The 14,457-nt window shown below is 34.3% G+C and overlaps 1 protein-coding gene across 3 annotated transcripts in view; it reads left to right on the top strand.

Annotated features, from left to right (window-relative positions):
* Positions 1 to 14,457, top strand: part of LOC116338789 (homeobox protein homothorax) — a 309,164-nt gene that overhangs the window by 226,408 nt on the left and 68,299 nt on the right. The window lies entirely within an intron of this gene.

Consider the following 14,457-nt stretch of genomic DNA (forward strand, 5'->3'; position numbering starts at 1 on the left):
AAGGATGACTCTCAATGGAGCTCATTACATATCACAATCTCTCATTCCACCTTATATCGAACCATCGAACCAGATAAAGCCTTCAATTATTCAAGTTTTAAAAAAATTGTTGACTTTAAATATTTATAAACGTGTATGCAAAATATAAAGATGCAAAAAAAGAACGTCTTGACAGACATATTATGTTTTTAATTCCTTTTATTTTGTTCAATTGGAATGAATGGCCGAAGGGTATACACTGAAAATTTATTTCACGAATGAGATTCGATTTTCAATTTTAATTGGTTTCAAATTGAATTGTATCTCTTGGAATGAATTTTTCTCTCTTTGATGGCATCGAATCGCAAATTAGTTGCATGATCGTTTTATTTGTTGCACTTTTTCCCTCCACAAAGCGTAACAAAATGCGCCTAGCCTAGCAACTACAAGCAATTATATGAATCAAACTAATACATTGTATGCCGCTGAAATTGAGCTCACAATGCTGATTGGAGCAGTTGATGCATTGTACATTGTAATATTATACGGCAAATGCGAATGCATCGAAATACCCACCGTAAAGGTATTGTCCATTTTATAAGTGTGTAATGAGAAGAATAACAGCAAAAACAAACGAACAAAAATCGCAAAGATAATCTGAAAATAACTCATGTTTAAGTTATATGGTATATGCGATAAATAAATTAGCAAAGCATTTTCAGTGTTCGTTTGGAATGATTTCTATTTTGGCGTGATTACATTTTCAACAAAATCAATGGCGATTTAAATTTTAAGCAAACTGTGCAGTCGATTGCATTCAACTGAAATCGAAATAGTGGCAACAAAATGGAAATAGCAAAATGAAGAAAGCGAATAATGAAAAAGAAAAAAGAAAATCGAGCATCGAATTCCATGGCCGGTGATTTATTTTGCATTCGAACTTTTTCAACGTTTTCCTTCTTAACTCAATCATCAACTGTTCATGACGTAGGCACCTTGCAAACGATTTAAACACAAAAATATATATTTAAAGCAAATGCAAGACAAACAATGACCCGTATAATGAATGTAGGTGCCATTTTCATAAAATTCATTGTTACATTTGTTTATGTAGTTTCACCCTGTACTGTTAACGCATTTCAATCAGATACTTGGTTTTGTGTTTTCTTTCTTTTTTTTTTTTAATATCCGCGGAAATTGAATGTCTTAAGTGAGAAGGTTATCGATCTCGGACTGTTTCATTTTGAAAAAAAAAAAAAAAAAAAAAAAACGAAAAGCTCAATGCATGAATGAGAGCCAAAACAGTCTATGTCGCAACTTAATAATATACAATACTCAAAGAAAATCATTTCTTGATATAAATGAATTCGTTGAATTACAAAATGCTAATGGCCTTTCTTTGGATCTTCATATTTGGTTCTTTGATTTTTATGTATTGCATGTATGAAAATTTGGATTCGTAAAAAACAATAAACATGGGCTCCTTTGACCATCATCAATAGTTACAAGAAATACAGAAATATACTGAGTCCAAGCAAATGGTTTGTATTTGTGTGTGTATATATGTACGGTGTTGTATATAATACATATGTTGCGTATAATTCGAAACAGCTTGATGAGCTAAATGTTTCGTTTTTTCTTTCTCATAAAAATGAGTCAAACGGTTTAAAGTCTACATCATTTTTACGCACAAATGTGCACAAAGTTATAAAAGGCGCCGAATTTGTTCCGACGAACAATTTTTGTGTGCAGTGAAAATTCTTCTATTCGGGCCGCAGGTGCTACGTCGGCTTAAGATAAAGCTGTTTAGCTGATGAGAAAACAACGTCATTGACTTTTTTTTGCTTGAGCATCCAGTAGAAAAATATGGCAACAAAAGGATAAGCAAAAACTGAAACACATACACACACACACACAAAACAAATTGAAAAGATACTACATGAAAAACTGACTGTACAACGTTCAGTGCAACAGTCATCGAAAATTGAGGGAAAAAAATGTAAACAACATTTTGCAAACTTTGCCTGTCCTCATGCTGTGCTATGCTGTTGTAGATGTTCGTGAATACTCTTTCTGTCCCTTTGATGGTGGTGCTGTTGCTGCAATTTTTGATTACTTTTCGTTTAGTGAGAGCGATGTTTTTTTTTGTTTTTCGAAAATTCGGATGCTATTGTCTCGATAACAATAACGTTGGTGAGAAACACGAATAAAAAAAAAACTAATAATTTCGATTTATTGTTAAAACGCATTCTCCGTTCAATTTGCGACCTTTTTTTTGCTCGATTCAATGTAACATTTTTTTGGCAAATAGTTTTGGAGAAAATTTGAAATTCTCTAAATTTTTGCTCAAGTGTGAGTATGATATCGATTGAAATACTCTCACAGCAGTCAACCTTTTGTTGGCCAATTTTTGTCGGACAGTTTAAATATGCGAATTTCATAGCATTGAGTGTGTCTTTGTTTCTGCAGCTGTTTAGAAGTTTTTTTTTTCTCACACAAAAAAAGTCACCAACAATAGCATCATAGATTCGATGTTCCAGCTCCAAGTATTTCACTATACAATATGGAACACAATATAAATACTTTCATTCCGATTGCATCGGAAACTGGATGATCGTTTTTACTGTGGTGTATATGCATTTTAAAACAGGACTAGATACTTTTACCAAATGAAAGTTTTCAACAATTGAATCGACGAAAAAAAAGTTTTTGGCACGAGTAATGAATGCGAGTCAAAACTCTAGCGTTAATTGAACAGATCAGCAGGTCGAAAAATCTATTTCCAAATATAGCAATTTCGATGATGGAAAAAGTCGTATTCATTTCCGTTGACGATCGATTTTTGTATCGTATTTGTAAGTGGTGTATATGCAACTTATTACATACGTCTACGCATTTTATGCATTCTGAAAATTCAAAACTGAAAATAGATAGACGTAAATGAAATTGAGAGAGATGAAGTGGAACAGCAAAATTGTGAGATATTGTGATGTTGTTATAGCCCATGTTTGTACACACCATTTGGGATGGTCCCATGTGCTGTTTTCACTTTGAAATTGAAACAGCAATGCTTAAACTGGCAGTAATTAGACGAGATATTTGTCTATAATTTATCAAATGGTATTTCGAAATCACTGTTTGCCTTGCTGACGATTTTTTTCACGATACAACATAATCTAGACGCATTATTTTCTTTTTGTTGATTATTTCTGAGAATTTTGAATTATATTTTTTTTTTTCAATTCATTCAAACACCAATATATTTTCATAAATAAAATATGTGAATAGTTGTTGGTTACAAAAACATTTTTATATTGAAGTTTTGTTAGCATTATGTTCGACCGTTGCTCATAATTGGTATATCACACTTCCGAATCATTACAAAATGCCATGAATCGTTGCCATTTTTGTCGTGAGCTCATATTTTGCTTCGTTCGATTCCTTTTCCATTTTGTTTTGGATTTATATTAGTGTATGTATGATGGGTTTTCTCTCGCGTCGACACTGAATTGGATGAAACAAATTTTTCCGCCAATCCAAAGTGTTGCACCTGCCACCCTTTATGACTTCATGTAAAGCGCGTACATATACATTCGTTTCTACATTGAAAATCAGCATACAGTCAAGCCGTTTGCAAGTAAATACACACAATATTGTTGTTTGTTATGTTGGCGATGTGTCAGTAATGCTGACGCTCTTTTGCCGTTTTATTTTGTTCACCACTTTTAATGGGTGGTCGATGATGTTTCCACCTACTCCATTCGAACATCAACGCGGCACACAAATGCAAAAAAGGATAACAAACAACTTGCACAATTGCTTCAGAAGGGTTTTCGAACCAAACGAAATGAAACCAAAAAAAAAAAAATATGGCAGAATGATTGAAAGAACCGTATGCAGATAAAACAGAAGTAATGCACCAATCCAAACGAATAAATAAACCATATTTAGCATTGAAAATCATACGAAAACTAAATGGAATAGATATTAAATGCATTTTTTTGCAATGTCATTTGCTCGGTCATATTGGCGAAATGAAAGTTATTAGATGTTCATTTCAACTTACGTTATTAGACATTTTAACAAGAAAAATCAAGCGAAAAACTGTTTGATAGAAGAAAAAAAACGCTACAATTTGGAATTCGCTTGTGGGTTCATATTTTGCTCAAGTGAATCTATCAGCGCAGTCTCATATCAAGTATATGAACGAAATGGTAGCATTTTTCCACTTATTTAAACGTCGCAGTCGGTAAATTCTATTTAATTTTACTGATAAAAATGCCATTTCCTCGCTACTGTTCCTGTTCCACAGTGATCCGGCACATCCAAATATGTGCACAAAAATTAAATTGAAGGTTTGCTTCTCGCAGCGGCTGCAGAGAAGTGAAAAAAATCCGTATAATCCTAAGTTAGCAGTAAAACTGCAATAAAGACATTTTCAGCAGACGTAATATGACGACAAAACCTATTTTCTTTAAACAATTTTTCGTTACTTGATGGCATCGGCTATATGAAAATATAGTGCGCTGTTTTACTTACACCTGTGATGTTTTCGACCAAAGCTCATTCCGTTCTGGTTACTGTTAGTGCTCTTGCAATGATTATTATCACCATTGTCGTTGTTGTTGTCGATGCTGCTGTTGCGCTGCTGCCTTTTTCCTCATCTTTCGCATTCTGTCTGCATTCTATAACCAGTAGCTGATGCAATATATAGACTACATTCGTTCATTCGGTTCAATTACAAGCACCCGTATTCGGTAAAAAAAAGTCCGACCTTCTTTCTCGCTCTTGGTGTCACAGCGGTTTTTACTAAAAAGAAAAGAAACATACGAGAAAGATGAAAATTGCTCAGGAAATTAGATTGTCTGCACAAGGGCAAAGGCTCTGTTTCGTGCTCTCTGGCTCTCTATATCGTGCAACCGTTGCAAGATATGCAGAAAAATGACAGCAAAAAGCACCATGTAGAAATGTGATTGTACGAGATATGTGGCGTTGCTGGAGATGTATCACAATCATAATCACAATCACAATCTGAATCAAATCGAATGGTTGAAGAAGATGCTTTGCGGTGGTAACACCAATGGTTTGTCGCTCATTTTATTCATTTTCACGCAGCTTTCGCTTCTCGAATCGAAAGCAGAGAGTATTGCAAAAGATCGACGGAAAAGAATGAAGAAAAAAAAACTAATACTGAATTTCTCTCACTCATTCGCTCGCTTGCTCACTCACTAGCTTCTGTCGTACGAGAATAAATACAGAAAATTCTACCCCAAGCTGTGAGATAACGTCAACCGTGACTGAATACGTTCCAATTCTTATCAGAAGTTGCATACGACCACCCGTTGGTTGGTCGCTTGTTTGTTTGTACGGAATGCGTAGCGTATCTATCTGCACATAAATGTAAGTGAGCATGGAATGGATGCATGTGGCTAGGAACTTGCTCGTTTTCAAGATTATAAATCCATTTCAAGCTTCGTAAATGTGTATAACATGAACTCTTGGTATTATTATTGTTATTATCGCTACTATTGTATTGATATTATTATGTCTTACGATTTCCAAATCCATATCTTCCATCATTGAAAAACTCGCTGAAGTATGATGGCACGTCATGGGTAGAGTTATAATCTCACATCGAAATGATTTTTTTTTTTTAATTAATAAAAAAAAAACAAACGGCAACCACACATCCACAAGCACACAAATGTGAACACAAACAAAATCTCTTGGACGGTTTCAAGAGGAGCCGTACACATCCAACGAATTGTTAAGTCATTGAATGCAGTAATTAAACATGTACGAAATGATCGGCAAAACATTTGCATTTGGTGCACATAAACGCATGTCCTGTGCGGTATACATCGGCATCAGTAATAACAATTACAACCACAGCGAAATGACTGGCCTATGCTATCATATCAAGCAAATTTTGTGTATTATTTTCCATATGTGGCATTGTCTGTAGGCCATAAATTTTCGTTCAGGGTTGAAAGGTCTTCTCATCCACCGCGATAAATATATCTTTCTCATGCAGTTGTGTTGAGTGGAGCGCGTGTATGTGTGTGTGTGTGTGTTTGTGGATTTTAGTTTAAACATATAGGCTCACTGTACATTTCTCTCCGAATACACACATAAAATTTATATAAAATATAAATTCAGTATTCGAATATGGAATTTGTCGAAGCGCTCCATCGAAAACACACTGAACCTCAAACGAAAAAGGGGTGAAATGATAATAATAATAATAATAGTAACAACAGACATTCATTTTCGATGTCGTTGTTGTTTTTGGTTTTTATGCGTTTCACCATATAAATGCTCCAATTCGAATTCATCTTCATGGTTCGAATACCGCAGATGAGATGCAAAACATTTACACAGCTCAGTGAACGCATTTCGATTCGATTTTAGCTTGTAGCTATACTGCAACTCCTTCATGCCATTCATCTGAGCCACGTGTTTTGTTATGGATATAAACGAGTTTGTTATAATTTATAACATCAAAATGGAAACATCTTCAAATCGCCTGCCAAAAAGGTGCAGAAACGCAAAAATGCTCAGACGAATGAAAAGTCTATCTGGACTCTTCCTCTATCACTCATACATCACCCTCTCACTCTGCCCCCCCTCATCTCTCTCTATCTAATTCTCTTTCTCGCTTCTTACTACCAAGTTCTCAAGAAAAATGGCTCTAAAAACTAGAACAAGCTTAAATGAGGTGAACACATTCAAACCCATTGAATGCCAAGTGTTGAGTTCCCATTCAGCAAATACCACATTAATGCTTAATAACCATATGTACAATTGCATATGTGACCAGGATTGTTTTTGAAATATATAAATCTGCTTTTAATGCTATGTGGAAATAAAATATCTTGAAAATCCGCACCATGACAGAGTAATAATGGAAGAAAACCGATTTTCTATAAAATAAATTGAAATACGTTTATTCTGAAGATCTAGCTTCTTAAAATAAGGACTCTTACTTTTGCTTATCGATTTTTATCTTTTAAAATCTCTTTTTTTTTCTTCAAAAAGCCAAAGCAAATGAATGTCTGTTTCTTCAAAGAGCAACCGACTATCAAAAAATCATGTCGTAAATTTAAAAGTCGATTGAATAATAATATTCAATTCGAAACTGATTCAGTGCAAAAACAAATCCAAATAATATATTCTGAATGCTATTGAAAATATGTGGCATGGCAAATCACTCAGTAAAGGTGCTTGAGATTGTGCAGAACAACTGTAATAACATCGACAAAAATCGTCAAAATAAACCATACGAATATGTAACGATATCGTGTAATATAACATATTTTCTCATTCGACTGACGGTTTCCAACATTTACGGATCGTAAAACAATGGAAAGGCTGTTATTTAAATAAAGCAATTCTTGTGTTGTTTATGTATCACTCGTTCGGCATTTTTTATTGGATTTTCGGTATTTCTTTTTCTTCGATGTCGAGAGAGAAAATTTTCAAAAGCAACCGTTCCGAATGACTCAATCGAAACTCAAACCGAATCATGCCATCGCTATACTCATACTTTGTTTTTGTTTTTTTGCATTCAATTCAAAAGTTAGTACGAAATCAAAAGTCGTGTGTTAGACGACCCTATCAATGTTATGTGTAATAAAGGGCTGATTTTGTATTCCAATTCACCTTCGAAATGGATGCATGTGAGCGTTTTATGTTGCCACACTTATTTGCACAACGCCCACCGTAAAGTATGGAAGAGATTGATACCAGATTGATTTTTTAAAAAAAGGCATCAAACGAAAAAGTTTGAAAAAAAAAAACAAAATTGATTTGATTACAAATACTCGGCCTCATACTGAATGCAATGAAAATGTCATGTTTGTGTTTATGTTTCTATATTTTTTCCATCGTAGCTGCCCGTAATCTTATTGAACACTGAAGTGACGCACTTAAGATGTGGCCGATTCGCATTATTTACATTTCAATTTGATTCTTAAATCGATTTCCTTTGTATGTTTGAAAATGCAATGACTAAGGTGTGTGCTTTGTGCGTATATGTAACTATAAGATGGAGTCAAATACCATTGAATTTAGATTATAACGACCTTTTCTCGGTTGTAAAATGGAACGAATGTTCATAACGATGCCACAATAGTGCGTTTCGGAGACCATGTAAATGCGATTTGAATATCACCGTTGGGACCCATAATCTTTATTCATTGAAGACACTTTTTCCCTGATTTCTAACTTTTTCTTTTTATTTGTATCTATTCCACGCTTTGTTAAGTCGAAAAATAAGCGATTTTTAAATAAAATACCATGAATGGAAAGGACGGAAAAGTGAGCATACAGTAAGAATTAGGACTGAGATTTTCACATTGCCTTTTTTTCGGTTCCTACCCGTTTATCGCTGCATTCACTTTTTTTCCTATCGCATTTATTTGGAAATGTTTCTCAATAGGACAATAACAATATGTACTGGTGTGCAAATCGTAGCCAAAATGGAGTTGAAATGGTGTGATGAGGTGATTTATATGACACGGTTGGGATTTTTAAATTTAAATAAACGTTACTTCGTTTCCATAATAATTAAATATAGAAAATGAAATGATTTTCTTCGCTGCTTATTTTGCAATTGCCATTCTATACGCTCCCTCGTTTTTCTTTTTTTAACTTTGTGTTCGATACGCTTTTTGTGAGTTCTTTACTCTCTTCCTCTTCCTCGTTCAATTGAAAATCACTTATTTTCGATTGTGATCTTAAAAAAGTGTGAAGAATTTGCAAAGACCTTGGTTCGTTTGGTGCGCGATAGCATTGAGCATTACTAATGAAATTCATGTTCAACGCAAAGAAGTCGATAATTTATTTAAATTTAATATTGATTAAAATGAGACTCAAAGGATACATAAACGAGGCCTTTTGCTGTTTTTCATCGTGTAAAATGTAAACGGCAATTAGAGCCCATAGCTCATTGAATTTGACGCAATCAGTGAAAAATGTAGTGTGTGTGAGCGAGTGAGTTTGTCGTGTACGGCTAAAAAGGTCAAACTTTGTATAGCCGTCCATCCCATTCGATTCCATTAAATTCAAACTGCTTAATTGACATTTTTCTGACTAAATAATTACCACTTTGAATTTATGTACTCTCTCACTCGTACTTGCATACGTACTCGCACACTGTGTATGCGTTTGCAACATCATATTGAATATGCCGTTTGCAATTGGACATTTTTCGATACGCAATCCACAGTTGAACTGTATAATATATAGTTGCTGTGGCCTCGACGATGAGCAAACTATAGTCGAGATGGTAATTTTCTAATGTGCAGTGGAAAAACGATTCAGTCATGTCAGTCACACTTTTAATGCCAGCTAGTAATAGCAATGGTGCGCTTATTATGGACTTTCCACGTCAGAAATTGCTCTATAATAATGATGACGATGACTATTTGAGGTTCGTGTTTGGGCGTTTCTGAAAAACACGCGTGTTCCCTGTTCCCAATACACATATATATGTATAAATCCATTTGTGTGCATGTATGCGTGTTGATTCCTGGTCGATCTAAATGCACTTTCCTAAATACTAAATAGATAAATGTCAAAAGTGTAACAAACACGCTGCGACATGTTGTTTGGCAATTGTTTTACTCTGTGAACCGTGTACTCCCATATATTATGTTCGCATGACATTCGATCCCTATTATTGCTGAACACGAATTCAGGTAATTGAGTCAATTGCGAGTATCTATTTCGATTTCTTTTGATGACATCGAAAAACACGATTCCAATTCCTTCCTCGAACAAGGGAATCGGCTTCATCCGCCTCCTTTACAATTAAAGGTTACATGTGCTGCATTAATTTATCAAACAACATGGCTCTTCTTCCTCCTCTTCTTATGACGCACTCATCTCTTTTCAAGTACCGATTTAAAATCATAAAGCTATAGATCAACCGTTCAACTGAAATGACAAAATACGAAAATGTTTAGATTCAATATGAATATTGGCTGCTTAAACTAAACGACTTTGGAGGTTCTAACCAACGCAACGCAACACATCAGAACATCAGACACTATTGCGCTGAGACTATTAATGTTTGCAGTTGCAACATTTCAGCAAGCAAATTATCAGTTTGTGCCTTTATTCAACGTCTTGTGTTCATTTCTCGATGAACTTTTGTAATGTTGTATGTTCGACCATGTGAAACGTTTCCAAATATACCGAAGCATACACAATTTTTGATGTCAGCAATTTCGTCTCGAGATGTAGTGGTGCGGTTGTATTCATAGTTTATGTTATTGCAATACTGCAATATAATACATCAGATGGTGAACACGGAGACGAATCTCCATCTTTTTTTTCTTCTGTCAATAATTTATGGTCTAGTTGAATGCGCTATTTGAATAGTGCCAGTGGGCTAACCTTTGCTTCCCGAAACATAAATAAATATAATTGCTTTCATATTGATTGTGAATGTGTCCAATGTCCATGTCCATTCTCAAATAGGTTTCATATTTGTTCTATGTAAATTAGTGGTCAGACTCTGAAGCCATGGGGCGACTTAGTTTAAATGAGACACATAATTGCAAATGGATCGCATACGTAGAATTGGTTTGCAAGTAAAAGCTATCAATTTCATTGACCTTATTCATTTTTTGTTGTTGTTGTTGTTAAATCTTTGGCGAATCAAATGACCAAAATGAAAGGCAGTCAAGTTTCTGACCACTGATCACTAAGCCATACAATATCAGCTATGATTCGAATCATATCATATCAGTAACACAGCGAGAATTGTAATTTTCAAATGTATTTTGAATTGAAACTTAAAGTGGAAATCGTATCTATTGCTGTCACTTTGGCTGACACAAAATGGTGCTCTCTTGTGGTGCAACATATATTTAAATTTTACTATATAGACGCTAACACACACACATGAATATATATCTATGTATACATGAAAAGTCGTTCTGTAATAGCGCCAAAATTTTTGCTTAAAACGTGAAAATTTATGATGATTGTGCATAAAATTCTCGACGAAATGGTCTGATGATGCTGCAAATGAATCACGAAACTCAAACCATTCGCAACATTGGGGTTATGGGAATTCAGAATGCTATTTAAAATCAACAAGATAATCAAATGTGCAAAAATTGCGAAAATCCCCTAAATGTACTATTTTGAAAATAAAACACTATTCAAACGATATTTTGTTGTAAATTATATTTATGTATGAATATCATTTTGTTCAATAATAATTTACGCTATTCAACTCTATTATCCATTCGAGTGGCGAATGCCAAACTAGTTAATAACGCTAATAATATTTCGTTTTGCTGGAAAACGATAGATAGATAAATTTAAACCAAATGCAGATAAATTTCATTTCAATAAATAAATTTTATGGAAAATTCCGGGATAAATTTGCACAATATCACCGAAAGAAACAAGACTAACGAATGGTCGAACAGAGGTGCCTCCAAAAAAATTGAAACGAAATCAGAAAAAAAAAACTATATTGCATGAAAAAAATAACGAATCAAACCAATTGCATGATAGTGAATCGCGCCATCATTTCACACTTGACGCACATTCAATAATATGATACAAAAATAACACATCATTTTGGCTCATTTCATGTATTTTTTGGCCGGTGTGTTTCTCTCTCTCTCTCTCTCTCTCTCTCTCTCGGTATGGTTGTGTCAGCATTCCATGCATTCCATCGCTAGCGGCAGAAAGTACTGAATCGAAAATCCGTTTGTCAAGTAACATATAAAATTGTCAAATTTATCATGATACATGATAAATGCAATAAAATATGAAAAACCACGCGCGAAAATACCAATTCGGCATATACTATATACATATAATTTATATCGTATTATTATTATACACATGCAATGTTCTTTGCAAATGAAATTGAAACGTTTTCGTGTGCCCGACGATGATGGCAGAAATAAAGACTTGACGTTGATGACATTTATGACAATGCGACTGATATTCACACACACACACACAATATTCCGATCCGAAATCTGAATAAAATATTAAAAAACACGAACGCACACACCCCATAGCATAACCGAATGCTGTACAAATCCAAATAAAAGAAATTATGAACAAAAAAAAAATTGTGCCAGATAAGCATTTTAAAGTAGACAGGATGCTATTATGCAACAATGATATGTCCAATTAAAGCTGTTCAAAAATGCTTTTTCGTAATGCGAATTGGCGTTGATATAGGCGTTTATATATTTTCTTCTTGAAACATTTTGTTCCTAAGCCGGATATATCATTTTTCCAACCAAATACTATTTAGCCATTCATGTAAATGGTTCGCAATACGAAAGAGTTTCCAACACATTTTAACGAAAATTGAATGTGAATAAAAAAAGAAACAGTCAAATCTTGAAGATTGAATTATACGGCTTATGAATAGTTTTAATATTTAATGCCATAACATAAATAATTCTATCGTTGTTTGCAACGATTCAAAGTTAAATATTGATTGTGTTGATTATTAGTATGCGGCGGCTTTTGTTCAATTTTTCCGATGTGCTTCGATTTATTTGAGCTTTTTGTCGCGCGATGCATGAATGAAACCGATTGGTTGACTATTTTCTGTGTACCTAGCGATTGTGCCGTTTTGGGCGAGTGTGCGTATTTATGTTTGTGTCCTGTGCAAATGTACAAATTTATACGTATTACTCTATAGAAATATGGTAAAACATTAATCGTTATCGCCTAATATCTATGCGTTCACACGATTCAATGGTTTGCAATTCGTCTGTTTTACAGCTGATAACAACTTGAATTATTATGAGGCATAAACGCGCACTATATGTGAATTGAACGAATACCAACCCGGTCTGGGTTGGCTTGTTGTTCGTTCACAAATCGCTATATTGTTATCGAGTATTTTCGACTCAGCTCAATGAATATATACATATATATATGGAATGGCAACACTATACATTGTGTAGTTCGATGGCTCTATGTATTCATCTACACGCACAACTACCGCACAGTTAGTAGAGTTAAGTAAATTTCATCCACCACCATGATGTATTACTTTGTTTGGTTATACACAAAATTTAAAGTTTATTTTGTTGATTAAATTCGGGATTTTGTGTTTGTGTACTCTCGATTATGTGCACGCATGTAATGGCCATTTTGACAATCATAAACATGCCTGTCCACTCTGACTGGCTGGTTCGCCTCACGCAATCTAATTCCAATCTCTATTTTGTCCGTTACGTCGCAAGTTTTAACTCTCTCTTTTTTTTCCCTAGCCATAAGATTTGTAAAGCTTATCGCATAAATTGAAAGTTTATGATAATATATCTTCGATGTTAGTTTTCCAATATGAATGGCATAGCAGTCTTAAAATGCACCAACGCACACACAAATGCATCCGAGAAATAGATCCAAAGAAACTCTCAATCACTTCGATTAATTACACTTACTTGCATTCGATGTCGCTTTTTTAGCATCAACACAACTGAAAATGTGCCTATACCAAATTATATGCACACGAATAAGAGTGATTTCATTGCTTACGAAAAATTCTTAGTGATCCTAATCTGGTGTAACAATATTAAATTGGACATTGTTTCTATCCTTAAGCAATGAAATGCATCATAGGAAAAAAGGCAATGGATTACATACAATGCAAGCTAATCCAATCACATAATGATTGCGCATTTGGTACATTTTTTTTAATTTATGAAAAAAAACCAAATATTTTTGATTTTCGATGTTGATTTGAAAGCGTCTGATTAGTCAAACATGTCCGCATCATCATTGGTTGCCATTGCATGTTTTTGTGCATTGAAAAATTCCAATTTGCATTACATATTTCGTAATAAAACGTCACTGGCATATGATCACATGTGAATGAGAGCTGTGTGCGAACAAGTGATTCAATTCGCCGAGCATAATGCACATTGCAAATAAGCGTTTTTAATGCATTCACGCACAATAATTTATTATTCCAATTAGTTATGCAATTTATTGATAAATTTTTCGGATTTTTCGCGTTTGAATGAGATCGCATCCGCCAATCGAAACGAAATGTTTACCATAAATTTTCAGAGCGAATAAAAATTTGAATTACAAATTGTAATAATTTGCAGCAAATTTCAACGGTAGCGTTTCGTGTTGTGTATTTGGTTTAACGAATATTGTATTGTGTGGAAATTTATCGTGTTCGCATCATCGGCGAACCGCTGAATCAATATACATAAAATGTTTGACCGCACTTTTTCCATCATTTAGCTGTGATTTTGGAGTCTTTTTTTTCCTTTTTCATGCACAAAATGGTCACATTCAGTGCACTTTTCACTCCCCATAACCACTGAATTGAACACGATGGCCGTGTGCCCGTCATCTAATAAAATCTAAAGAGTGTCATCTTCGAAAGACAGTTAACTGGCTATGAAGTGTAAGTGCGAGACAATAACATAAAAGTTTATTTGGTGACATAATCGTTAGCAGCCAACG

This window comes from Contarinia nasturtii, unplaced genomic scaffold, assembly GCF_009176525.2.
Source record: "Contarinia nasturtii isolate CC-2019 unplaced genomic scaffold, AAFC_CNas_1.1 Cnas_scaffold_414, whole genome shotgun sequence".
NCBI lineage: Eukaryota > Metazoa > Arthropoda > Insecta > Diptera > Cecidomyiidae > Contarinia > Contarinia nasturtii.